At 36.4% G+C, this 26,253-nt stretch overlaps 1 long non-coding RNA gene across 2 annotated transcripts in view; it reads left to right on the top strand.

Moving 5' to 3' along the window:
- Positions 1–26,253, top strand: part of LOC149082654 (uncharacterized) — a 97,389-nt gene that overhangs the window by 14,777 nt on the left and 56,359 nt on the right. Inside the window, exon 2 of one of the 2 annotated variants that reach the window (XR_016193191.1) lies at positions 11,201–11,327. The exons of the other annotated variant lie outside the window; for it this stretch is intronic. This is a non-coding gene — a long non-coding RNA (uncharacterized LOC149082654). The remainder of the gene's footprint in view (positions 1–11,200; positions 11,328–26,253) is intronic. 2 annotated transcript variants of the gene reach the window in all.

Below are 26,253 nucleotides of genomic sequence, written 5' to 3' on the forward strand. Positions count from 1 at the left end.
GACGTAAGCATCATCCAAATCTTCCCCGTCCCCCACTGTCATCAAAAGCAGCAAATCGGAAACCCCTCCCCCATCGATGCTGACTTAATACTTGAATGACCCCTTAACCGTTATTTCAGAGCACAAAATTTGCACATGTATGCAGTGTAAAAACAAACAGAAAAGGCATCATACCACGCATTGTTCATTTTCAAGCTGCACACCGGTTCAAAGCAAATAAAAAATTTTATTTCGAGATTTAAAACTAATAGTTTTGTTTTTATTTGATAGGTGGCAGCAGTAGTCCCAGCTTAAAGTGTCTTCTCTCGTGTATAATAAGAGAGCATATTATTGTTGCACTAAAACTCCTTCTGGCATCTACAGACATGGTGGGAAAAGGCGCGTTGTCCGTTAGTTTTGTTGCTCTTTCCCAAATTTTCTCCATTTTTTGAATTCCAATATCTAACTGAATATTGCAGTTAAAAATGGGATTTCTTTTTGGCTCAGAAGAAACAGGGCAACAACTTCCTTATTGAAAGTTATAGGACAGGGGGCCGTATAGAAATATAGATTTTTTGTTTTGAGACACACTGTATTTCCACTCTCAAAACTGGTACAGGGTAATTTTTAACCCATTTCGAACATTTTTGTAATTGGAATCATATTTCTACGACGAACGGTTTATGAGGTAAAGGCCGAATTATAGCAGTTACTGGACACCCTGTATGATATATAATCCAAAAAAGAAATATGATATAAAATCATTTTCTCTAATATAACTCCAAACTCAAACCAGAGAAACATTTCACCAAATCCCTGCAGCGAAGGAGATAGAGAGCTTCTTCCATAAATTTTTGAATATCCGAGAAATACGTTCCCTACGCGGGGCATTATTTGACATGCGAAATGATACGAAACACATGCGCCTGAATTAATAATGGCCCTACGCATTCCGGCTATGACCCCCGCAAAATAAGGGATATCTATTCGAATATACATGAGCTAACGATTTAAACTTGCATGGTGGTTGGTTGCCTGTAGGTTGGTATAACGTCTCTCGCCGGAGTGATACTCTTCCACTGGGGGAGATGTTCAGGGTTAAGCAGCGTAGTCGCAGTTTTGTGAAATCACTCCCATGGTAGGTAACAAGAAAAAAGTAGGCCTAGTGGCTTATATATACGGTCTGAATCGTTCCTAGAGGCTACGAATAGATAAGAGATTTCTACCTGAGGAGAAGAGGAGCCTATCTCTTTTTTTATACGCCATTTGTGGTAGCACTTTACGCTGTGGCCAATAGGTATCGCGTTTTCCGTAATAAGATTTAACCTTCAACCCTATTCGTTTTGCTGGGGCCATTCTCCCATATATCCAGAGGATTGCAAGAAAATTTTGTGGCTTCGAGGCAGTTTTATGGTGTGAATTCTTGCGGTACTGCGTGACTTTTAAAGTAACATCAGCACATTCCCCGTAACTTTCATCGTAAATATCACTTTTTTATTCCTATTATTTTATAAAATGCGGACGTGGCTTTGGTCAAAGCGGAACGAACAGAAAGTTTAGGTCAGTAAAGTATGTGGAGATGACACGAATACGAAATGCCAAATGTTCTTCAAGTGTGTATTTTAAACCGGTGTTTTTCAATCGCTTGTCCTCCGTTGACCGGTGCTGGAGCACGCGATACATTTCGACCTATTCGTATAGTAGCTACAGGATTTAATAGATTCATTTTGAATATCGTACCGTCTCTATTATGGTTTTTATTTCAGCCTGCCAAAAGCTCTACGAATTACTTCTCAAATTTATATTCTGTGCCGGATATATGGGAAAACCATTTTTCTCCTCTTCATTGTTTTTGTCAGCATATTATCATCCCACGCATTCGGTTTTTGCGGTCCCCAAAATATTTATCCCGTGCATCTGGTTTTTGCGGTCCGCCAATTGTTTGTCATATTCACGATATGTTTTTTTTTTCGCCGATCCGTAAATTATTTCTACTATTTATTCATTTTATGCCTGTCCGCAAATGATTTTTTTTCTGTGTATTTATATTTTTGCAGATCCACAAATTACTTCTCGTATTTAAGGCATTTTTTGATGGTATGCCAATTATTTCTCCTATACATTTTACTTTGGTCGGTCTGCAAATTATTTATCCTATTTATAGTATTTATTATTTTTTGCTGGCCAGCAATTAATTTTACGGTATGCGTTTTTGATTTTGCTAGTCCGCAAATTATTATTTTTCCTATTTGATTATTTTGTGTGTGCGCGTGTGTGTGTGCCGCTGTTCAAATTATTTTTTCAACATTTCCACCAGTTCACGCAAATTTTCCAATTAATAGCAATGGTCAGAGGCTGCAAGCTCTTAAATTCGCTAATACATGATTGGAGAGTTGCATTATCGCGTGGTGCGAAGAATGCTTTGATATTTTTATTTATGTGAGAAAAAAATGTCCTTCAGCCGTGTCACAGTAGTAATAACCCAAGAGGGGAATCGAATGAAAGTTATTCTAGCTCTTTATAGGGGATAGCTCTTTATTCCAGCTCTAGTGGGGCCGGCGACTTCGCCAAGTGGCCGGTGATGCCTGGTCCGATAACAAAAGACATGATCTTTTATCATCGTCAAAAACGTCCATGTTAGTTAAGGTAACCCATAAATCCGCAGTCACGATGCGCTAATCGCTTTTCCCCAAAATTTTGCAGAAAAACTATATGTTCATATATAATTATTTTTATCATTTTTATCTCAAATTTCACTTTCTTTTCTCTCGTTACATAGAGCTAATCCGATACAGCTGCATGGGCATGTATCACACGTCGGTGATCAAAAAAACTTCATTTGACTCCTACTGGACCGTCTTACATCAGCACATCGAGCTTTGGCCAGGGATCTCCGGCAACTTTGCGAAATGACCGGTCACTGTCCGAATCATTTCTGCAATTTGGACTTGCCCAAAACTCTCGACCATTTCGTGAAGTGGCCGGCCCCGTCGCTAATCGGTCGCACTTCGGGCTTTGGCAGTAACATATATATATATGGAACACTGTGTAAGAAGGTTTCCGCAATAAGGGAGGTACAAAATATTGGTTTTTGGATGGCACGAAAGGTTTGGTTTTTATGGCCCCGGAAAGACGGTTCGGGTTTTCCAACAACACGCTCTATATATAAAGATCGCACTTAAACATAACATGGTTAAGACCAAGCGAAGCAATATCTTTATCTGAATGATCTACCGGCTTTTCCTAACTAACATCTTTAAATAACTATTTCCTTCAATGTCGGGTATCTTTTGGAATCACAGCTGTTCAGATTCAGACATTCATTTACCCTCGGAAAAATCTTAAGAGTGAATAGTTAAATTTCATACGAGATTTACACGTACATAATTCCTGTACCTCGAAGATTTTGATGCCCATAAATCATTTCTGAGTCCTTATATCGACTTTCAAACCAATTTGCCCTAAACCGTATAAAGTTTAGTAACGGCAATTATGAAGAGTAACAGAATAGCCATTCACATGCCATGTGGGTGGATTCTGTAAGAAAATGTAAATGTGCTTAGCATGTACGCCAATATTTTCCCACAGAGTTGAGCTCGTTGCTTAACTCTTCGAAAACCTCTTTCGAAAATTCCTTTAAATATATGGAGACAACAAGGCTGAATCTGACGGTTGTTGGGCAACCAAAATTGATGAACCTTGAAAAAAATTGTATTTTATAAAATATTCGAAACTCAAAAAATTAACTCTAGATTAAATTCTGATTATTTTTTTTAATGAAAATTCCATGCACGGTTGTCATGAAAATTTTGATGTACCATGTGATGTTGCAGATAACGTTTCACATTCGACAACATCATAAAATAACGGAGGAAAACTAATTTCACATCAAATGTAACTCATTTTGGAGAAAAAAAGAAAGAAATAGAACCCAGAAATATTTACTGGAAGTAATTTTTTGAATTATATTACATTATTAAATAAATAGTTTCCCAACATCATTTACATACTAGGATATAAACAGGGTGCGTAGGTAACAAGGTGTATGGCATTTTACTGGCAAACTGTTGATCTTAGAGGCATACTTCCGATTAGAAAAAATATCCAAATAACGAGTAGCACTCAGATATATTACTCATGTTGCAAGGGGTTGTATAGTTATTAAAATAGAAAAATTAACTTTTTATTCCGCCCCTGGGTGCTCAAAATCCCAATTGCAGAATGTCTCTCTTGATGCCAACAAAACAATTCCCCGTTTTCAAGTGCAATATTCAGTAAGGTGTTTGAATTTAATAAACGGGGGAAACTTGGGAGAAGACAGCATTAAATGCACAGATAAAACATACTTCTCACATTTAATGCTGGTTTTTTACCCCAATTTATCTCCGTTCTTCCAATTCAAATATCTCAGTGAATATTGCACTTAGAAACGTAGAATTTTTATGTGCATCGAGAGAGAGACAGGGCAACAACTCTGTAATTGGGTTTTTGAGCACAGGCTGTCCGTATAAAAGTTAGCTTTTTTTATTTTAATGAAGTTTTGAGGTTGTATTTGAGGTTTAAACGTTCTTTGGATACTTTTCTCAATTGAAAGTGTACTTGTAGGATCAACGGTTCACCAGTAATTTGCGATGCGTGCTGTTAGCTATGCACCGTGTATATTTAAAAAACAATTGCAGTCAAGTCTGATGAACACTATGATCAATATACCTTCAGGAGCATGCCTAAATGGAACGAAGGAATGAAGTCCCAACTTAAGGAAGTTTTCTGCAGGTATTATGCAGTTTGCATTCTGAAGGCCCCTCCACTTTTTTGTATTCTGAAAAATGTTGTTTCCATACCAATAATACATATAACTTCACCTGGAACGTACGCATTATGTTGCGGTATTTAGTACCTTAATCGGCCAATCCATGATCTTAAACATGTTCTTTCCCGTGAATCTGTCTTATCCCCCAGGTGTGCAGAGCCGTCTCAGCATCATGAGCCCAAGGAAAAGTGGTGTTCTTAGGGAGCCCGTACTGATCTGGAAGTAACAACTTACATACACTCAAAAATCACATAAAAATTTTCCAGAGTTTTTTAATTTTTAATTTTTTGACAACATAACAAATTAATACGAGACAAAAATGGTAACACGTAACAAAAATTATAAATAAAAACAAAAATAAAGTTAAAAATAAAAATAAAATTAGGAAAATTCAATCTGTGACCCCAAGAGTTTTATGTGAAAATATATATTAATTAATATTACTAAATTTTATGTAATAAATCACACTTTTCTTGAAAGAACTTACTCCTAGAAGTCATCTTAAAAAAAACCCCTTTAAAGTTAAACTTTAAGTACTGCCTTTTAATGAAAGCCCCCACAAAGTTCACATTCTGTATATTTCTAACTCAAAGTTTACACAATTTTCTAAGTTATGGCTTAACTCCATGATGTCAAAAGAAAAAATTCTAGAGTGAGGAAAAAGCAACCTCCCAACATTTGTGGCACCAGGGTCTGAAAGGGATTTACACGTACATATGTTTTCTATAAGAATGGTTCACGATATAAAAGACATATAAAAACAAATACAAAGCATTGTGTAACATGTTTCGCGGTAATAGTAATGAATACAAATATTTTTCGTTATTATTAAATTTATTTTAAATTCAATTACGATACCAAGAAAATATTATTGCTGCGTGGTCATTATTGATACTGAATTCATTTAATGAAATTATACTTCCACAACGAATTCACACATTCACATTTAAATATTGTATTAATGCGACAAGTACCCGATAGTACGTCATTCATCTTCAAATATTGGGGGAAAAAAATTAAATTCTCTAACATTTTCAGGAAGACTTACCTGATAAACCATGATTATTCTTCATAATTAATAAACTACAAATTATCCAATCTATAGAAAAAAAGGGATTGAATTTCCTTAAATATATATAAATCAAGTGGATATGTTTTTATTTTTTATGGTTATTTATAAAAGGGTAAGTTTCTTGCCCATGTTTGAATAAAACTTGATTAAAATGTAAACGTATTCAAATTAAATTTGAAAAAAAAAATTAAATTTCGCCCTTAAAAAAATTAAATATTAAGAAAAGGCTTTTATTTTCTTTAATATTTTTCCTTCAAGAGAAGCAGTTTCTTTATCTCTCATTTCTGCCATGTTCTTGTTGAAATATTCTCCCACTCACTTCATTTCTTTAATCTTAATTCTTTTGTTTCCGAAAGATCTTTCTTGATGAAAAACTTGAGAAAAAAAATTTCGTATATTATGGAAATTACGTATGAATATTCAAGTTAAATCATGTTTTGGATTTTTTTTATGAAAACTATGAAACGAAAAAAGGGAAATTTAAGACACAAAATTTAATCGTATAAAAAAAAATTACGTTTATATTCATGCAATGTTAGATGATAATTTGAAAGAAGATTTTTTTTTAATTTTATGATTTTAATAATTATAAAGGTCGTCCCGTAAACACGGCATAAACTCCGAAGAACAAGAATTCTCGCTTCGAATGAATAAAACACGTCCAAAAAACAAAACTTGTTTGATCCATAGTTTTCTAGGGAAGTGTTGAAAAAAATTTTGACGTCACTGCCGGAACATGGAATCAGAACCAGTGCCTTTTCCGGCAGGGGTCTTCAACCTTTCAGATACTGAGGGCCAAATTAAACTTTCCGTGGAGCCCGCGGGCCACAGTCATATCATGATATTCCCCGTTATTAAACCGGTCACCCATAATTATTGAACAATTTTGCAGTCTGTTTCATGAGTTAGTTTAGCTACCGTAAGAAAATTGCAACAAACAAAAAAACTAGATGTGATTGCAACAAAAAAAAAATCTTATTTACACACACAAGGTTGCGTTTCCCGTCACAGTTGAGACGCTGTATATATATTTTGTATATACTGTGTATTTAGACCATTCTCCCACTTAAAACGCCAACTTCTCTTTCTTACTTGCCCCACAAGTCTTTTCCCACACTTTGAAATCCCAGGCTGCGATCTCCGGCCTTTATGTGCCACTGGGCCATGGGCGGAGATACGGGACCCCCCCCCCCCCACCAGTGTCAAGTGAAGTTGACTGATCTAATGTATATATGCATATATGAATTGACTTCATCATCGTTTCCCCCACCAGAAATAATAACAGTGCCCACCAGACTTCCAAGTCTATCTCCGCTTATGCACTGGGCGCTCGTGCAATTTTTCTCCCTCGTCATTGGGTTCAGCTATCCATTTCAGTCAAATGGGTTGTACGTTGCATCGAGTAGATGGCTGCCATCATAGGGAGAACGACGCGAGTGACTCTATACTTGTGAGCACGGAGACAAGCAGCCTCTATAAATCTTTGCTAACTTTCTCCGACACAACTCTGACTCTTTTGAGGTAACGGAAGTAAGGTCCTTTGCATCAGTCCAGGGTTGTGAGCGGTTCATCTATCTATCATTGCACTAGATGCGACACCATAAACATTGTTTCCCGTTTAATCCACAAACTAATAATCGTATGAATACCGTTCTTTGGGGTGCAGTACTTTAATTTATATGAAGGAATAATAAGAATTCAGCAGTTTTGTTAAATCAAGTTTCTCGTTTTAACCTGGTACGTGCAGTCAAAAAATAATATAGGGTGCTCTAGAAAATAAATTAATCCAGATATTTACTGGACGCCTCTTGAACGTCAAACAGTATGGTCAGGAAAAAGTTTATTTGCATACAAGATGCATGCACCTACATTCATTGACGCCATCAATCTAACGCATAATTAAGATTTCAAAACCAATTTTTGTTGAAGTCATTAAAATGAATTTGGACGCGCATTTTCTTCTAGAAGCCTCTTTGTAGTTATGATATTCAAACTCACTTAAGACACATGAAATGTCACGTAACCCGTTTGCAAGTCCTTCAATCAATGTTAAAGGCTGTTGCGATGAGAAAAGTTCAGTTTTTATGATTGGTGATTCTTTTGATGGAAAACTACCAAGAAAAAAAACAAGAAGAAATCATTTAAGAGCATCAAACGCAATCATCGCGAATCAAGGACGATAAAAATAACGAGAAGGAAAGAATCTTTTGCAAGTTCATAGTGAAAAAAGGTTCAACCTTGGCACTCCGAATGTGCCCTTGATGATCTATTCATCCTGTATTTTTCAAAACACCGCTTTTCTTCTTTTTTTTTTTTCTCCCTACTACAGCACAACATACAAATGTCCTTGTTGTCGATAGCAAATGAGATTCATTCAATAGCCTTAATAAGGCAGATTTTGTTGTTTCTCTTAAAAACAAAATTTTCGTATTGAAACAGTTCGAGGGAAATGAATGCAGGCCGTCCATATAGAAAATGAAAAAAGTAATTATCTTGAAATGACAAAAAGTAATACCTCTCAGGGGAACAGCACTCTGTCCCACTCTTTTGCTGATCTATATTAATGAATTATGCCTTCTAAAATTGCATGGTAGTAGAATAGTATCTTCCGCGGATGGTATTGTTATATGTTGAAAATAGAAATATATTTCTCATTTGATTACTAATTTTAAATACGGCCTTAGACAGATTAACACATGGCTAGCAAAAAATAAATTACTTCCGAACAATACAAAAAACAAAATTTATGTGTCTAAAAACTACAGATGTGAAATCTGAAACTCCAATATCACTAAAATTGCAAGTTTGTAAATACCCCTCCCAACGCTGCTCTTGAAATCATACAGAAAAAGTAAGGTAATATACCTATTTCAGTATAGTTATACAAGACGATCTCAAATGGAACAGCCATTCAAACAATGATTGTAATAAAATAAGAAAACAAATCGCAGCTTTTATATAGATTAAGAAACATTAGTTCATAATCCTTATAACAACCAATGTCTGGTCCACTCACCATTGGTTCGCAAATATTTCACTCATGCCCACATGACAGCACAGCGATGTTTTTTTTTACTGCAGTCGCTGCAGAATTTCCAAATATGACCTCGTTGAAGTATGCACTGTAACCTTATAATTTGGAAGATTCCATGATTGTTGTCGGTAACATTCAATGTTTAATGCTCGTTGAACGTAAAAAATGCGTTCTACAATCTCGTAACCCACATGGGATATTGTTGCATGACATGAAATTTTTCATTAAACCCCCCCCCCTCATTGTTTACTTTCTTACCATCTTACCAGTAGAAACCTGCGCAACCAGTAGAAATCTGACATCGTTCCACGGCCATATTCTACAAACGGAATGCATTAACCCTTAAATGCTTAAAATTGTTCTTCTCAGCTGATGATTTTTTCATAGTTAATGACACGTATATATAGAAATCCTGAAAAATCATTTTTAAAAAATCTATCTCAAATTATACTGCTTATACAGGGCCTCAAAAATCACTTATAAAATAAATATGTTGAAGTAATATTACATGCCAAATATATAATGACCTTCAAACTGTAGTGAAGAAAAAAATTTGGGATGCAAACTTCCAGTGAAAACAATAAATACACACAAAACATTTTAACAAAATAAAGCGAAATCACAGCCGAACATGCTCTTCAACAACAAAGAGTTGTTTGTGTTAATTGGGGCATCTATTAGCCAATTCAAACAATAAAATGAAAAGAATATGACCTCAGCTTATGTGCAAAGTCGATTCTGAATTTTTATCTTCAAACTGCCTGCAGTAATGAACGTCTAAAAGAATCTTTGCACATATGCAAAGCTAAGCATTTAAGGGTCAAAGTGTCTCGTAATTTCATTTTTTAATGCCTCACACCAAATATCCATACCCACTCATTTCAAATGCTCTCAGTGATTTAATCCCAGATGCATGCAAAATGAATGTCGAACTAAAAAAGCATCCAAAACTACTCCCTGTCTTTTTCTATGCCAGCTTTCATCAATCCTGATTGAACATTCATGACTGGAATGACGTTTCTATTGCCTTATTCAAGAGGACCTGATTAGCCATACATGGTAAAGTTTGAAAGCAGGACGTAATCATCAGAAGACTCGCGTTCTTCGGATGTGAGGGAATGAGATCTTGATGAGAGGTACGGGTGATTTTACTTGGTAATTGCAGGGTCTTAAGAACTTGCGCGAGAGAGTATCATTCACTCAATGAACCTTGGAGAAAGGGATTTCATAGAATAAACCCAGTTATTCAGAGTATGAAACAACCGGAAAAATTACAGATTCGTTGGACTCACTGGAAGCTAACCTCAGGGCATATTCACGGAAACAAGTTCGAATTTAAAGGCGCATTTGGTAAATTTCGGAGTTGTTTTGAGAACTCACACTCAAACACACATTCCTTTATATTTATTCATAACGTAATCAAGCTTTGAAAGAGATTCAGTTTGGTTACTCCAATATTGAATTGAAACAGGTAATGTGAAACATCCATTAGATATAGTCCGTATTTCAAATTAAATTGAAATGTTTATGGATAATATTATACAGGGTGCTTAAAAAAACATCGCTAAAAGGAAAGGGCAATTCAGGCATACAGTAACAATCAAAATTCACATAGGAACATAGGTGCGCAAACACCATTTGGAAACAGCATGTGTCACTCCAAATAATACGTTATACAAGGACGACGAAGAAGAATCTTTCTACAATAATTTATTTATGAACAATACTACACAGTAGATACTCAAAGATTTTGCCAGACGTACTGACACGCGCATTGCATCGACGCTGCATGGACCGCCGCACCTTCTCAAAAATACCAGGTCTATGGTGCAACCAAGTGTATTTACAAGTTTGGGACGCAACAACTCCCTGGCAGCCTCGGATGACATTCGCGCACCTATGTTCCTATGTGATTTTGGATTGTTATCGTACGCCTGAATTACCCTTTCGTTGCGATGTTTTTTTTAAACACTCTATATAACAATTGCTTGGAAAGTGTCAAAAATAAAAATGAACACGAACATAGGCAGATTTTGGATGCATGTTTGCACTTACGTCCTAGGGAAGGGGATTTTGTGCAGGCCTTCAGGCAAAATGATTTGTAGTCCCTTATATCAGTTATGTAGGAAGAACGAAGGCAGTCTTCAAGCTCAAAAACTTGTCAGTTCCACATTACAGTACACCATGTGTGCACAAGATTGAACGATTAACCCTTTCCACGGTTTTATGAATTTCACTGATTCGCATTATAAATGGTAAATGAAATCACTAACCCCCCAATGTAAAATTCCATTTTTTTTTACAGACCTTTTTCCGGATTTCGTGCAGGTGATAGTGTTCTCCGAGAACAATAAATCAAGAAAGAGAAACTCTCGATCTTTCTTCGGTTACTTATTCTGTACGCATATTCCTGTGCTAGTCCAAAAAAGAAGGTAAGAAAAAGTATATATTTCAAACCACGTCTCTCTCCTCTTATCAAAATGTTTAAAAAAAATTACTTCACCCACTAATTCAAAGGGGTTACGGAAAATATATTCTTAAGAGAAACAAAGTTACACAAAGAGTTCGTCATCACGAAATAAGCGGCTTTAAAGGAGTTGCCGCTCTGCAGGTTAAGGAGGCGAGATATCTCGTAATTGCCTCTGACAAGGTTAAGTAGGCAAAAGATATCTCGTAAAAGTCACTGAAAAGGTTAAAAAAAGCATATCTCGTAATTACCGAAATAAAACATCAAGCTAGGCAGGATATCTCGTAATTGCCGAAAAGCAAAGCATCAAGTTAGGCGAGATATTTCATAATTGCCGCTGAGAAGATTAAGGAGGCGAGATAGCTCGCTAGTTATTGACTGATTCAATAAGTATCAAGCACCGATTCCTGAGAAAAAACAATTCACTTCACTTAGTATGTTTTTAGTATAATGCTGTCATCAATATGGACTGAAAAAGAGTGTTTTTGCTCGATCTTATGAGAACTTTAAATATTGGCTACAATTTGTTTCCAGTGGCTTCTGCTGGCATGAACGCAGTTGCTCAAACCTCTTCGCCTTCAAGTTCTCCTCGGAAACGCGATGAGAATTATTTTTATGCATGCTTTTCAGATCCGCCTTTTCGAAGTTTGAATAACCTATTGTGCTGATTTCAACCGACACCGTCACCGTTTCTTCTTCTCGGATGTTTGGAGGAAAATAATAGATTGACACGAAGCTAAATCTGGACCCAGTTGATACACACACACAATACGAGCATTATGTGTGTTTGTTTTGACAACGTGATTGCGAATATCCAAATTCACTGAAACAAAAATGAAAAACCACTGTGACACCGGGGCCTACACACAGCCAAACTTGTTTTCTATTGAAAAACAACATTTCAATGGTTTCACGACCTCTGTTTCAGCTGAATGTAACTGTTTTTCTTACCCTTAACATTGAGAAAGAGGTTTCAGGGACGCGAAATAACGTTCTAAAAATAATCAAAGATTTGATCATCTGGCTGTGGAGCTCCAGTGACTCATTTCCTCGCCAGACTAAATAAACACTATTTTCTAGCCAAATTTTTAGATGTAGTGCATCGAAAACATTTTGCAAATTGCAATTATTTTTTGCGAAATAATTTCCTCTGATTTCATTCAATGGCAAGAAAAAGGATATTTCTGCAAGTGTTTGAAAAGTTTTGGTCTTAGGGCATCTTCTTCAACTTCAGCACTTTCATGTTTTACATACCTGTCCACAGGGCGTCTCGTAAATTCTGCCGAGCGAGGGTCCTCGCGTGGAGTTTTAGAAGCATCTGAAGAACCATAAATCACCATAATCTAATAATGGAACTTCTTTTATCACTAAAACGATGGGAATATCGAGCTAACTAGAACGATGGATAGCGGTCATTTTAATCGCAGTCGGAAAAAATCAATACAAATTATTTTTCTTTACCTAAACTTCTTAATATAGTATCTATTCGATCTCTGCTTTTTTTTTCAATAAACCCTTGTTCGTGTTCCAATTTTTTTTTTTTTTTTTTTTTTTGTGGAATTTTCAACAAAAGGGTTTCTTACGACAAAGACTTGATTTCGTGTTTTTTTTTTGTCCGTTTTTTTTAGAAAAAGGTTTGATTGATTTTTTGAGCTCTTGCAACATTCGTGGCTGCATTTTAACTTGGCAGTCTACTAACAAGGTTTGAAACATAATACGGTTCAGAAATATAAGACGACATTGCATGCGTGGAATGAATAAACCTTGAATAGCTCCCAATGATCAATGTAAAATGCCAATCACATTATGGACTGAATGAATTTATTTATTCGAAAACATCAACGACATAAATTAGTTTAAAATTAAAATTTCATAATCTGTGATTTCAATTTTGTGTGCGCATAATACTTAAGACCTAGATTTTCTCTGATTACCAATTGTAAAATTATTTTTTTGCTCTGCCGAAAACATATGTTGTGAAATAATGGTTCCCCCACATCATCCAGCAGGGCCCCTAGACTGGGATCTGTGGTGTATCACCCGGAAGCCCCCTCCCCTATAGTGAGTTTATAGTGTGAAGAAACAAGGAAAAAAATAAGAATCATCTCTACCCCCTGGCTGGAGCCCTGCCGTTGGCTACAATCATAAAAAATGAAAATTATTTTTGTCGTGCAAAATTTTACCAATGAATGCAATGTAGTAAAAGTGCGCGAGAAATCTGCCCATTTCCGCATGTTTTGCAATCATATTAGTTAAATATCTCTATAGCGGTCAAAACGACCTGTGCCGTCGTTCTAGGTAGAATATAATTTTACTACCAAACTAAGAAACCTAGAACATTCATATTTTATGAATTTGAGCCAAAATGATAAAATGCATAAAATTTCCACAACCTACGATAAACCGTTCGGGCGTAATCGTATGTCAAAGTAGCTTAGCGGCCAAACTTACAACTTCCGTCGTTGCTTGAGAAACGCTTCTTTTGAGGACGTCTTGAACACGTAACCAGCATGATGACAACAACAAAGAACAACTAATAAGTGTATTTCTCTAATAATTCGAAGGTGCGGTAACCCAGGTCAATAAGATACTCGCCTAAAGTACTAAAGAATGTTTAGAGGTATGGTGAGTTCGATACCTGGTTCGTCTTTGTCAGAAACTTTCCTGACACAGGGGTGTAGCAGAAATGGCGGCGTAGCCACAGAAAAAGATTGCTTCCGCAGGGAGTGCCACATTGGGGGTTAATGCACCAACCTCTCGGCAAGTATAAAAAAATATCTGCCGTCCGGAATCAACAATAAATTGTAGGTCCCAGTCTAATTAGCCCTCGTGTACAGAAAATGACCGTGATGCGATAAAAATAATATTTATGCGCATTTGTCTTCTGCATAAAAATATCGGAAAAGTATCTGCCACAAAAACATGAGAACCGCCTGCTGCCACCTATCAAATAAAAACAAACCTATCTGTTATAATTTTTTAAGTAAAGTTAGTTGGTTTCAAACCGGTATGCAACGTGAAAATGAACAAAATGTTATGATACCATGCATCATCTATTTTTGTGCTGCCTTTCCTGAGTACATTTCACGCGCTAAAATACCTGTTACGAGTTTTTTTAAGTTTGCCGCACAATCAGTTCTTGTAAGCACTAAGAACGTATCAATCCATATTCTGGCGTGTAAAAAATTTACGCCAGTATGCAGTATAAAAGCAACCGATATACGACATCATACCACATATTGATCCTTTTCATGTTGCACACCGGTTTAAAACCAACAACTAATTACAACAAATTCAAACTAATTACAGCTTCGAAAAATTACAACAAATAGTTCTGTCTTTATTTTATAGGTGTCAGCACTGATCTCAGCTCCAGGGAGGATATAGGTTGGTGATTTTCCACTAACGAGCTTGATGCAACCACTGATAGCCAGCGCCTTCATTTCCAACCCATCTCATCAAATGGCAGTAAATTGCCTGATAGTGATAAGGCCAAAATTGGTGTTTGGTGTAGTAGTGGTCCCAGCGTGCAATCCAGGAATAACATTTATGCTCATTTAAGTTTGAAATCATGCCATAGTAAACTGCATGAGTACTCTTCCCCTGATTTTCTTCAAGATCCCTGATATAAAGGACATTAGAAGTCTTCACGGAAATCCGTAATACTTTTTCTCAATGTTACGGAACGCATACCAAAAATTTAAAAAAAATAAATAGAAATTCGTGGTGGCAAATCACTAAATTACATTACTATTGTATCGAAAGTAAGCAAAATATATTCTAATTTCTTTAATCTAAGGAAGTCATAAAAACTGGATATCCAACAAGAAAAAGGAATTATATCACTTATTTTTGGGCACGTTATAGACGTAGGTCACGACTTCCGAAAAGGCAAAAATAAAGACCATTTCCTTTGAAGCAATGTTCGAAATGAGAAGACAGATAAATAAAAATATAAGTAAGAGCTCTAAGAAGGCGAAGAATTCGAGGCTGAATTCTTAAGAACCGTGAAAATATCTCCTTTTGCCATAAGAAATTTGATGGCAGCCTTGCGAGAGAGAGAAAAAATAGTTATTAATAACTTAGAGGAGAAAAGGAATTCCTACGATATTAACTCTTACGCTTGTGCCATCCTAACACATACAAGTATAAAATATAATGACGTTTTTTTTTTCCCTCGAACATATGGATCAGCGCGAAACATAATGGTCCTTAAAATTCTTCAGTAAAGTTTTCTGTTGTCTTCATTTTCTGCCTCAAAATAGCTCTTATCATTAGTTTTTTCGTGTGTGTATTAAAGAAAAAATTTGTTAATTATATTCGTAAATAGCTTTATAGAAGGAAAAAAATAATTTTGTATCCAAATTTTGCTACTTTTAGCGAAATTATCTTTTAATCAGATTATGTATTTCCACTATTTTCAGTGCATTTGGCATTTAAGTAGATTTCTGTACAGATTTTTTCGGGGGGAACCATGCATTACCTCTAGCGCTTGTACTGATGCATTTGTTCCGTAGACAAATAAAGTGTTGCATTATGTAACGCATTTTTCTTGAAGAATATTTTCATACATTCTGGAAATTAAAAAATATCCTCTTAGAAAAACTCTAATACCTCTTACCTAACGAATTATTAAATAAATTTATTGCTCAATTGTGACGAGATTTTTGTGGGAAAATAAGAGATTTTTCGTAATACTATTACGATATATCGTCTGATGCTGTGTGGCCGTATTCCTAGGATGCATTTGACATGAAACGCCGTTGAGACCGGTTGCATCGTACCGTAATTGCTTTCCACCCCGTCCTTAATAAAAAGTTATTTTTTCTAGAGCAAAGTGTTATCTGGAATTGATACCTTGCAATTTTCCAACCTTGTGCAGCAAACACAAACTGTACCCGTAGAGTGGTAGTTGCAAAACTTCGCAACCGTGGCTCCCTTACCTTAGTTATTGTTCATAGGCGACTCCACACAACAGTCTCAAGGAAAGAAACCGCTTCTTGGGATTGAAGAGGCACACATCAATATGGACAATTCACCGCGATGCCCTAGAAACTGCTACGCACACTTTGAGGAACCCACTGCCGTAGAAAATTTCTCACGATAGAGGTGACAGAGTTTCTATTTCACTATATCATCATGCATGACCCCCATATCCTAGAGTAGAGCCTCTATGCAACTTCTACTTCACCACACACCAACACTTTGGTCACATCTTCATAAAACAACTTACTAACGATCGAGTTGGGTCGGAAATTTTCTCTGTAGAGAAAGTCATGTTATATATGATTTCTGTCCTCGTCTTAGAAAAAAGAGATATTCAATAGATGGCGCAAAAATTTGAGCAATTTGAAATTGAGTTATTTGTTCGTATGATTTATGATTGAAATAATCAAAATTAAAACCAAAAGTTTGAATTAAGAGCAAAAATAATGACTCGTACCTAATCCGCAATATATACAGGATGTTCCATAAATCCGTAAATAGTTAAAAACTTTATAAAAATTGAAGGAATTCGTATACAGTGATACATAGGCCAACGAAGATGTTTCAAATTCGTTTCAAAATTATGTTCGTTTGCCGAGATGCGATTTCCCATAGTGTTCTATGTAAAATCGTTTAATTCCTATGTGAAATCGTTAAGTTTTATAAAACAGTAAGAGTATTATAAAAGACAAAACTAACCAAAGGCTAAGATGAACAGCTTCCAACTGAATGAAGGAGAACTTAAAAGAGCATAAAAACTGAAGATCTTTTTCTTAGTTCACAACATTTACACAACGTTTTGCTCAATGTTTTTACAGCGTAGTCTTGTACCATGTCTCCAAATTCTATTCAAGGGAAACTTGTCAGAAGCTGAATCTTCATCAGAAGCTGGCTTCTGACTCTTTGCGGGAGGAGAATTTAAAAATCTGACAATTGAACTTTTTTTTTAATGTTCTGGAGTTCTCCAATTATGGCACACAGTATCACACTGTTTGTGTTCTCATTCAGTTGAGCATTGTCTATAAGAAGTGAAGCTTTTTCGCGCGCGGTTTTTCTCCTCTAAAATACGTATTCACTGTGAGTCCGATCATGATCCCCACATATTACCTCTAGACTAGGATCTTTGGCGGGAGTCTGATCAGATTTTCAACGGGCCCCACTATAGTGAATTTGTGGTGTGAAAACAAAACAAAGATATAAGAATCGTCCCGACCAAAAGCCCTGTCAGCTCTCCTCCCCCCTCCTTGTGAGGACCATGAATTCGGCACTTCCATGACCACTGATCAGTTAGATGCTGAAAGCCTTGTCACTGTAACAAAACTTAAGTCTGGACCTTAAAAAAAATTATTTTCTGTAGTGTACTTTCAGAAGCTTTCTGTAAGAAAAATTCAGGTTCCCCAGTTTGACATAAATTCGTAAGGGGTCATTCAAGTATTACGTAAGCATCGAGTGGGGGGGGGTTCGGATTTGCTGACTTTTGATGACAAGTGGGGGAGGGCAGTTTGAAGGTTTGTTACGCCATCAACCACCCCTTTTTGAAGATATGAAATATTCTAAGCAGCTGACGAAATTTTGCTGATGGGGGAAGGGGAGGTCATGCTTACGTAATACTTGAATGACCCCTAAGTCGTGAATGACTTTTAACTTGGAAGATCTCGTCCAAAAATTTGTCGTGTTTGCGCTTATAACTGAATTGAATCTGTATTCGAGTGTGAAAATTTTTGACAAAAAATCTTCATTAGCCAAGGCAGAAAAAACCCCGGAAAAAATCTTTGTTAGCCGAGGTATCACTGTATTTGAATGCGATTTTTTAAAAAATTTCCAAGGGGAGATTTGTTTTTTCTCTCCCATGCTATATGAAAAATTAATTTGAATTTATGTCGATAGAAAGCGCTGCATAAATGAAAGTCACTGGAAATAAGCAAATCAGAGGCCCATACAACGCAGGGTGCAGTATTAGCTCATTTCCGGTCACTGGCATTCACGTAAGGTTTTCATTGTGAGGTTGACATGGGTTGGCAAAGCACTATTGGTGAAGTTGTTTCACCTCATTCACGAATTGCCGGCTGACTGAAGCTTTACGTACGATTCGAACGCAGACGAGATTGAAGAAAGTTTCAGGTCTACTTCCTCCTCATTCGAGTTTACGCGGCGTCCTCTATCGACGGAAATGCAAACTGAAATTTTTTTTGTACCAAAAAAGAAAAAAATAGACCCCTCTGTAAAAGAATAACATTTTCGCGAACCGCATTTAAATAACACTTCAATTTCTACGGACTTTTAAACTACTTACGAAATTTTATGGGGGGCACTCTGTATTATTACTCAAATTTATTTCGTAACTAACATCTGCGTATAGATGCTGTTCTCACAAAAATTATTTAACCACCAGATACAGACTCAAGTTCTCAACTTACCATGTTTGTCTCTATATTGAAGTTATATGTCTACAGTATTCCCAGATTCCCTTGAAAAATTTAAAAAAAACCAGTACGTTTCTGAATATTTTATGGTTTCAAGATAACACGGCGATGCATATTTATAGCTTCCTTCACAAAAACTGTCACGGCTGACACACAAACTCTATCTAAATAAGAAAAGATATACACCCGCCAAAACTGTATTCTGCCAACTCCAGACGGTCCCGAAGGGGGAATTGGAACCGAGAGTATTCGAATACGATGTTCCTCCAAATTGAAATTTTCCAGAATTTTCCGCAAGAAAAACTTTCCCTTTTCCATGCAGGGTCGAATGCTCGAGAATTCAAATGTCTATATAAAAATGTATTTTTACAAGTAAAAGCTGTGTGTGTGTGTGTCATAAAATCTATACGTTTTTTTTTTACGAGTCTTCGAGACAAGAACCATCAAAATTACTCAAAAATCACAGACATAACCGTAACACCATTAACGTGTCCGAAAGACATCAACGATAATCGCACCTCGATATCGTCTCAAGGGTACTATTTCTGAAAGAAATAATTTCCTGAGAATAATACGGGGGGGGAAAAAAAAGCGGAGGGGTTTTCTTAGAGTGAAATAAAGGGTTGGGAATCACTGATCCATCAGATAATTCCAGACAAAACTTTTATTTCGTCGAGACCGAAAGTACTTTGCTCAAATATTTTCCAACGAGACCCCAGAGATGGAGTGTTAATGCCTCGGTGAACGCTATAGTGAATATAAAAGAAGAAAAAGAACTATATGTTTTCCGTTGGTGTTTGTTGTGTTGAGAGAACACAAAAGGCACATTGCATTGCTTTATGTATGGACACAAAGAACTAGTGAAAGATTCTATAGGGAGGAAAAAAAGAAGTGAGAACTTTTCTATTTTTGAATTTCTTTTGGGTTTCACTGGCTCCGGAAGAATTTCTGTCATCAGTGGTGGTGGTGGAATCCGATGCTTCAATGCCATAGGATTTCGTTTTTATCGCCGTAAAACACATTTTACTTTCAAGAGTCTTGGTGTGTTTGCAGCTTCATCTTCAATGAATTCTATGAAAATTCTCTCGACGGAATTATATCTTCTTAATGCTGGAGAAGAAGAAGAAAGAGAGAGAAGAGAAGAGATTGACTGGCTTTACATAATTTTATATACACACTCATAAAATGATTTATATCCACAACCAAGAGTTACATCTGTTGTAGTAGAAGTTACATTCATATTTGCGATTGAATTTCAGTTATTTTGAAGTTGTTTTATTAGGGGTCGTAGTCCAAATGTTACGCCATGATGCCCAATATCGTTATTTTATAAAGAAGGTGGTCTGCGCTCCGTTCTACTTGCTCGTGGGGACGCTGCGCTCAGCAAATAGTTTCGGCCAATCTATGTTGCCGCTACTACTACTGAACCAGATATGCATCTCGTTGTTGCCGCTACATAATTTCAAAAGTTTAATAATTTCAAAACAAGGTGAAATTATTTTGAAATTATTTAACGCTAAATAATTTCAAAACAAGGTGCAGTACTGTCTCGAAATTTGTTGTTATAAAGAGTAAAATAATTCGTGCAGTTCTGGAATTCATCCCGAAGTTCTGCTACGTATGTTCTCCAACCTTCATTTTCGATGCGTACTGCACAGCGCATGCTAACAGATGACCAAACTGTCCAAATTTTATGGCACAGTATCTAAATATATTCAGAAAAAATGTTTCCGCTATCATTTCTTAACTGAAGTTTATGTCGTTGAGTTTCATAACAAATTGATAAGGCTTTCCTTTAGTTTCATAATTTCCTGATGAATGGTTAAATCTATAGGCAGCTCAGAACTATTGGAATTCAGTCATCCCGTGACTTACAAACTTCTCGAGTTGCGAACTAAAATGATTGGTGAATCCCAGATCGACCTTGGTGCCAGCCGACAAAAATTATTGAAATAGACTCTTCCTGTTCTGCCAATCTTGGTATTCAATGGAAATTATGTGTTTTTAAAGAATAATGTAGAAATAAACCATCTAAAAGTTTAATTATATATATATATATATATGTTCCATATGCATACCGATGGTTTTCAGCCCATGGCCTTATGTGCCCTTTGAGACCCTGGGCTATGATATTCAAAGCAGGCCATAGGCAAAATCCACAGAAAGAAATCCATTTAATTAGTTAAAATTGCCCTTGGATGTGGGGATCCGGTAATAGAAAATTGTCAAAAAACGGGAACCGCGGGACGATAAAAAATAGTCCTGTTCTAGGCTCGCTGGACGCATTGGGATGTACTTTGATGCAATTGTGTTTAAGTTTGCGCATGCCATTCGAATATCGCATCGGTACGGGAGATTTTTAGATCAACATCTTGCGTGGTTCGTACAGTGCATGAAAAGTATTTGCTCAGGAATTGTTCAAAATACCCATAGACAATTTTAAAGGCCTTGTGAAAGACCGAATTCACAAGGGCTTCTTGAAAAACTCAAGATATCGGTGACTTGACCTGATCAGAATTTACGAATACTTCAAATACGGATGGTACTCGGAATGGAATCTGCTCATAAGATGGGTTGGGGGTCATCCGTTTCAGGTGCGCGAAGTGCGATGGTCAACCTACCGAATTTGCTTTCCTCACGTAAGGAATGCAGTTTGCGGTCCTAAAAAAAATGCTATTCGTTTCATTGCGCACAATCACCCACATTCATTATAGAACAAGATCAACTCATATTGTACAAAAAAAAAAAAAAAATCAAGTATAAACAAATCTGTGTCCTGTGATCGATTTCTGAAGGAACCTCTGACATAAGATGATGTTACAAATAATAATCATGATTATGATCTGCTTTGATAACATAATACCTTTGTAATGAAATTGTAATAATTGAAGGAAGAATCGAGAAATCTTCAGTATAAGCTGCAAAAGAAGTGAGAACTCATGAGTGGAAAGTGTTAAAAACTTCTCAAGAAAGATCTCAGTAAATTTAATCTCAACTATTTCTATATTAGGTTTAAAGGAAATTGAATTTAAACAAAAATCCCTCGAAAATGAAAAAAAAAAATCCGATAAGAGAAAAAAAAATTCAACTCTTCATAAATTTAATTTTCTCAATTGTTTAGGTAACCACATATAAACGAAAACGAAATACATTCTGACCTAGACCCTCCCTCACAGAAAAAAAGGAAAAAACTCGCTGTTTTTATCATTTAGTTTCCCGAAACTTTGAAGTCTTAAAAATATTAGTAAATCAAGTATAAAACCCAGACATTTGTTAAAAAGTTAGTCATTTAAAAACTATTATAAACTTATTACTAATTTACAGTTTTTGTGACGTCTTATAATGTAGATGGGGAAACCTTACTCGTTTTTTGTTTGTTTCTGATTGCAGGTAAATCCCGATACTTGTGTAATAAAATATATTTTTAAATGCATTTTTGCAAATACAGTCGGCACTGCTTAAATGGATATCACCGATTTCAGCACATAATACCCGATTGTGTGAGAAACAATTCAATTGCTGTTTATCACCGTTCTTATTGTTTATATATTGAAAATTGATGGAGGATCAATATTAATAATGCTTCCTTAATAAATCATACATCAAAATATGAAATTAAATTAAACAATAGAACTTCCCATACCGGACAAGCCCTATTAGCGGACACCTCTCATCAGTGTTATCTAAAAAAATAATATTTCAGAGCGATTTCATTCCTCTCTCTCCAAAATTTTAAGGAGCAATTTTGTAAAAAAAAAAAAAAGGTGGGGGGGGGGTATTTTCTTTCATGACAAACTGAGAAATAACTCTATAAAAAAATTACCTAAAATTTTGAGAATTTTCACTCCTGGCCGAAATTTGGAGGAGTAAAATTGAATTTTGATACGTCAATTACAAATCCAGTTGCATATTGGCGAACACTGCCTCGAAATTAACGGGCTTTTTTTGCACAATGTCGATATTGACCTCAATGGATAGGAATGTACATTAAACCCCCATATCGACATTTTGAATAAAAGGACGATATGGGCCTTTGTATATTCCTATCCACATCAAAGGACACTTCTCGTGAGCGAACAAAATTTTCTGTCCCATAGGTGTCCGCTGTCGAGAGGTTTCCCGTATTGAATTGCAACGACCACAATACCTGGCACACATTCTTAGTTTTTACGAAAGTTATGGGCTCAACAGAGAGGGGAAACATGAAATAATTAAATGTACGTACTGAAGATAGTTTAGATACTTCGAGGCCTGTAAAAACTCTCAAGTGTAGATTTTTTACTAAGTTTTATTTTTGCAACATATTTGCCGTCGATTCCAAACGTTTCATCCAATAAAAATAGTGATTGATGGAAATTAACAGTTGTAGTGTAAATCATAATATTCAATTAAGCGGAAAAAAGTTTGCTGAACGTATTCGACTGAACGGGGAACTTTAACATTGTGTCTATGAAAGAAACTTTTGTTTAAGAGGACTTTATCCGTTTAAGCGAAGTTGACTCTGTATATGTACAAAAACATTTACATTTTTAAAAGTACTACAGAGTGGATGATGCAATTTTAATGAACGTGAGGTTAGACAAAAATTTAGGCAGTATTTTCTGACGTATTGTAATGTTGCTGTTTTTTAACACAGCAGTGTTAGAAATGACATTTTCGGAAACACATGGTACTACTTTACCGCACACCAGCTCCGGTCATATCGCCATACGAGAATTTCCGAGCAGTGGAGTTGGGTGGAAATGAAGGCGCCATCTATCAATGGTTGCCCCAGGCCTAGTAGGTAAACCGATTGTTTTAGATGACCCTCCCCTTCCCTTGGATTCCAACCTAAGGACCTTGACGTTAAACTCGATGGTGGAAGACTAGAATCTTACCACTGCACCACTCGTGGGCTGAACATACGGTACTGGAATGTTTAACGATAACGATCACCTCAATATAACAACTTTATCAAAATAACACCAACCCTTCCTCTGTCCCGAATTGCTTCTATATATATATTTATTTTATAGCAATATTGCAAAGCTGCAAAACGTGCGAGAAAATGTCGGGGAGGAAAAAAACTGCTCTATTACTCTCTATACCCAGATTTTTTTTCAACTACACATAATAAAACTAAATGACTCCATTCTTAACATGTTCATTTTTAAGAAACATCAACGCTTCAGACTCACTTCATCAGATTCAAGATGATTGTCGTTTCATAAACCGTCGTTGTTGAAGATTGTCCAAGATTGGGACCTACATCCGTAAAACTGGAGTATTTCTCGGGCATTCTGCCAGAGAAGAGACTTCCATTACTTTGAATAGCGGTTGCGTGTCTCCGGCCTATCATTATTGAGTCACTTAGCGTGAAACACTCTCTCACAGAAACGTTCACGTGATTTCACATGTATGCGACTTCATACGTAACGCTTAAATGTTCATATTGTTAAATAATGTTGGTTATTGTTTTTAATTTAATTTTATATACATATATTTTTTTTTAAAATATTAAAACACCTAAATTTGTAAGTGTTCTGCAATGTGTATTGTGTTCCTATACACTTCTAGGCACAATTGCGAATATAAACTCGAACGTAAAGTCGGAGAATAAATGTATATGTTACGATAAATGTGATAAATATCGGTTATTATACATAATGACTAGCTATCAGGCATACTTACCAATAATCTTGGCAAGTTTGATAAATTTATCACTGGCGAATATGCAATCACTTTCATACCCACACACACACAAGCGTCGTTGGTAAATTTTATAAATACTGAAAACATTGTCACTTTCCGAAGGTTTTTATCAGCTGGCTGATGCGAAGAGGAATTTTGGGAAAGAGAGAAAATTCAACTGCCCTTGCGGGGAATCGAACACACGTCTTCCCACTTGCCGGGTGAACGCCCTAAACTACAAAATTATCACTTTCACGGGTAATTATGCATAACACCCTAAAGTAATTGGTGACCCGCAGCACATATACTCATCACCTAAGTGACCAGTGGCACAGTTTCAGATTTCTCAGACGACCCACGGCATATTTTTCCAGATCACTTAAGCGGCCGCGATGCACAGTTTCATATCACTGAAGTGATCCATGGCACATTTCCAGATAACTTAATTGGCTCGCGGCGCATTTAAATATCACATAACCATTTTTTTTTAATCATTTTTGTCGCACCACGGTCATTTTCTGCACACGAGGGCTAATTAGACCGGGACCTACAATTTATTGCCGAATCCGACAGCCTTGCTTTTTTATACTCATCAAGCGTTTGGTGTGCGAACCCCCCTTGATGGTGGACTCCCTGCGGTAGCAATCTTTTTCTATGGTCATGTCTCCGTTTCTATTGCAACCCTGTGACAGGAAAGTTTTCTGACAAGCACGAACCGGGTACCGGGTATTGAACCCGCGACACCTCTAAACATCCTTTTGTACTTCAGGTGAGTATCTTATCGGCCTGGGCTACCTCGCGCACTAAATATCACATAAGTGAGCTACGGCGCTGTTCCAGATTACACTAAGTGGCATTAATTTACATTAAGTTATTAAGTGGCCCGCTGCGCGTTTTCAAATAAACGACGTGGCACCCCACTATCCTAAAAATTAAGCACCCTTGTTTTATATGTTTTCATAATTATAATTTAACGCGAGTTAAATTATGGAAGGTCAAGAATCATGTTGAATTGAGGTATATCAAATCATTTCTATAGTTTTCCCTTCAGTGTATATGCTATGCTTTGTATTTTTTTTTTTCATTCCATTATTATGAATTGATCATTCTTTCCGCTCATCATTTTATGTGATAAAGGATCAATGAGAAAAATGTAATGAGGAGAGAGTCATATTCATGTTCGGTTCTGGTTTACGTTCGAAAAAATATAGAGTTTTCAGATAAAAAATTTGGACAATAAAAAAAACTAATATTTTATGGAGAGGAAAATAAGAAAATTAATGACACCCCTCATTATATAAGTTACTGGACAAAAAATACCGTGAGATGATAAAGTAGAATCGGAAGCCAAGTCGAGGAAGAGAGCGGAATGTGTCTCTGCTGGGAGGAAGAGGCCTCCGAAAAGTTTTCTGTAATGAAAGACGATGGTGGACAATGTGCTGATGATGAGCAATGATGATCATGAGCTGTTCCTTGCGATAACGGCCGGTAATGAGCTTGAAGCGGCATCTGGCTCGTGACGGCTCATTATAGAAGATCACTTATACCGCTCTCGCAGGGTTACCTCGTGTTTGCCACTTTCTATAGTTAGGATTGATTGAGCCGATGTCAAGTGTCGAACCGACCAGTTATAAGTCGAGATCATAATAGAATCAGAATACGTTTTACTATGATAAATAGAAGGTGAAATCCAAGGGTCTCACTTACTTTCCTAATTTCGTAATTAATAGATGATTGTGGAGGTAGGTGTGCGCGATTTTGGCTTCCCGTGCTTTCCTATAGGAAAAAATCTCGTGGCTTCAACCTTTTCAG

Source organism: Pholcus phalangioides, unplaced genomic scaffold (assembly GCF_987345545.1).
Source record: "Pholcus phalangioides strain wild (caught in Gottingen) unplaced genomic scaffold, Ppha-v1.0 ptg000009l_1, whole genome shotgun sequence".
Lineage (NCBI taxonomy): Eukaryota > Metazoa > Arthropoda > Arachnida > Araneae > Pholcidae > Pholcus > Pholcus phalangioides.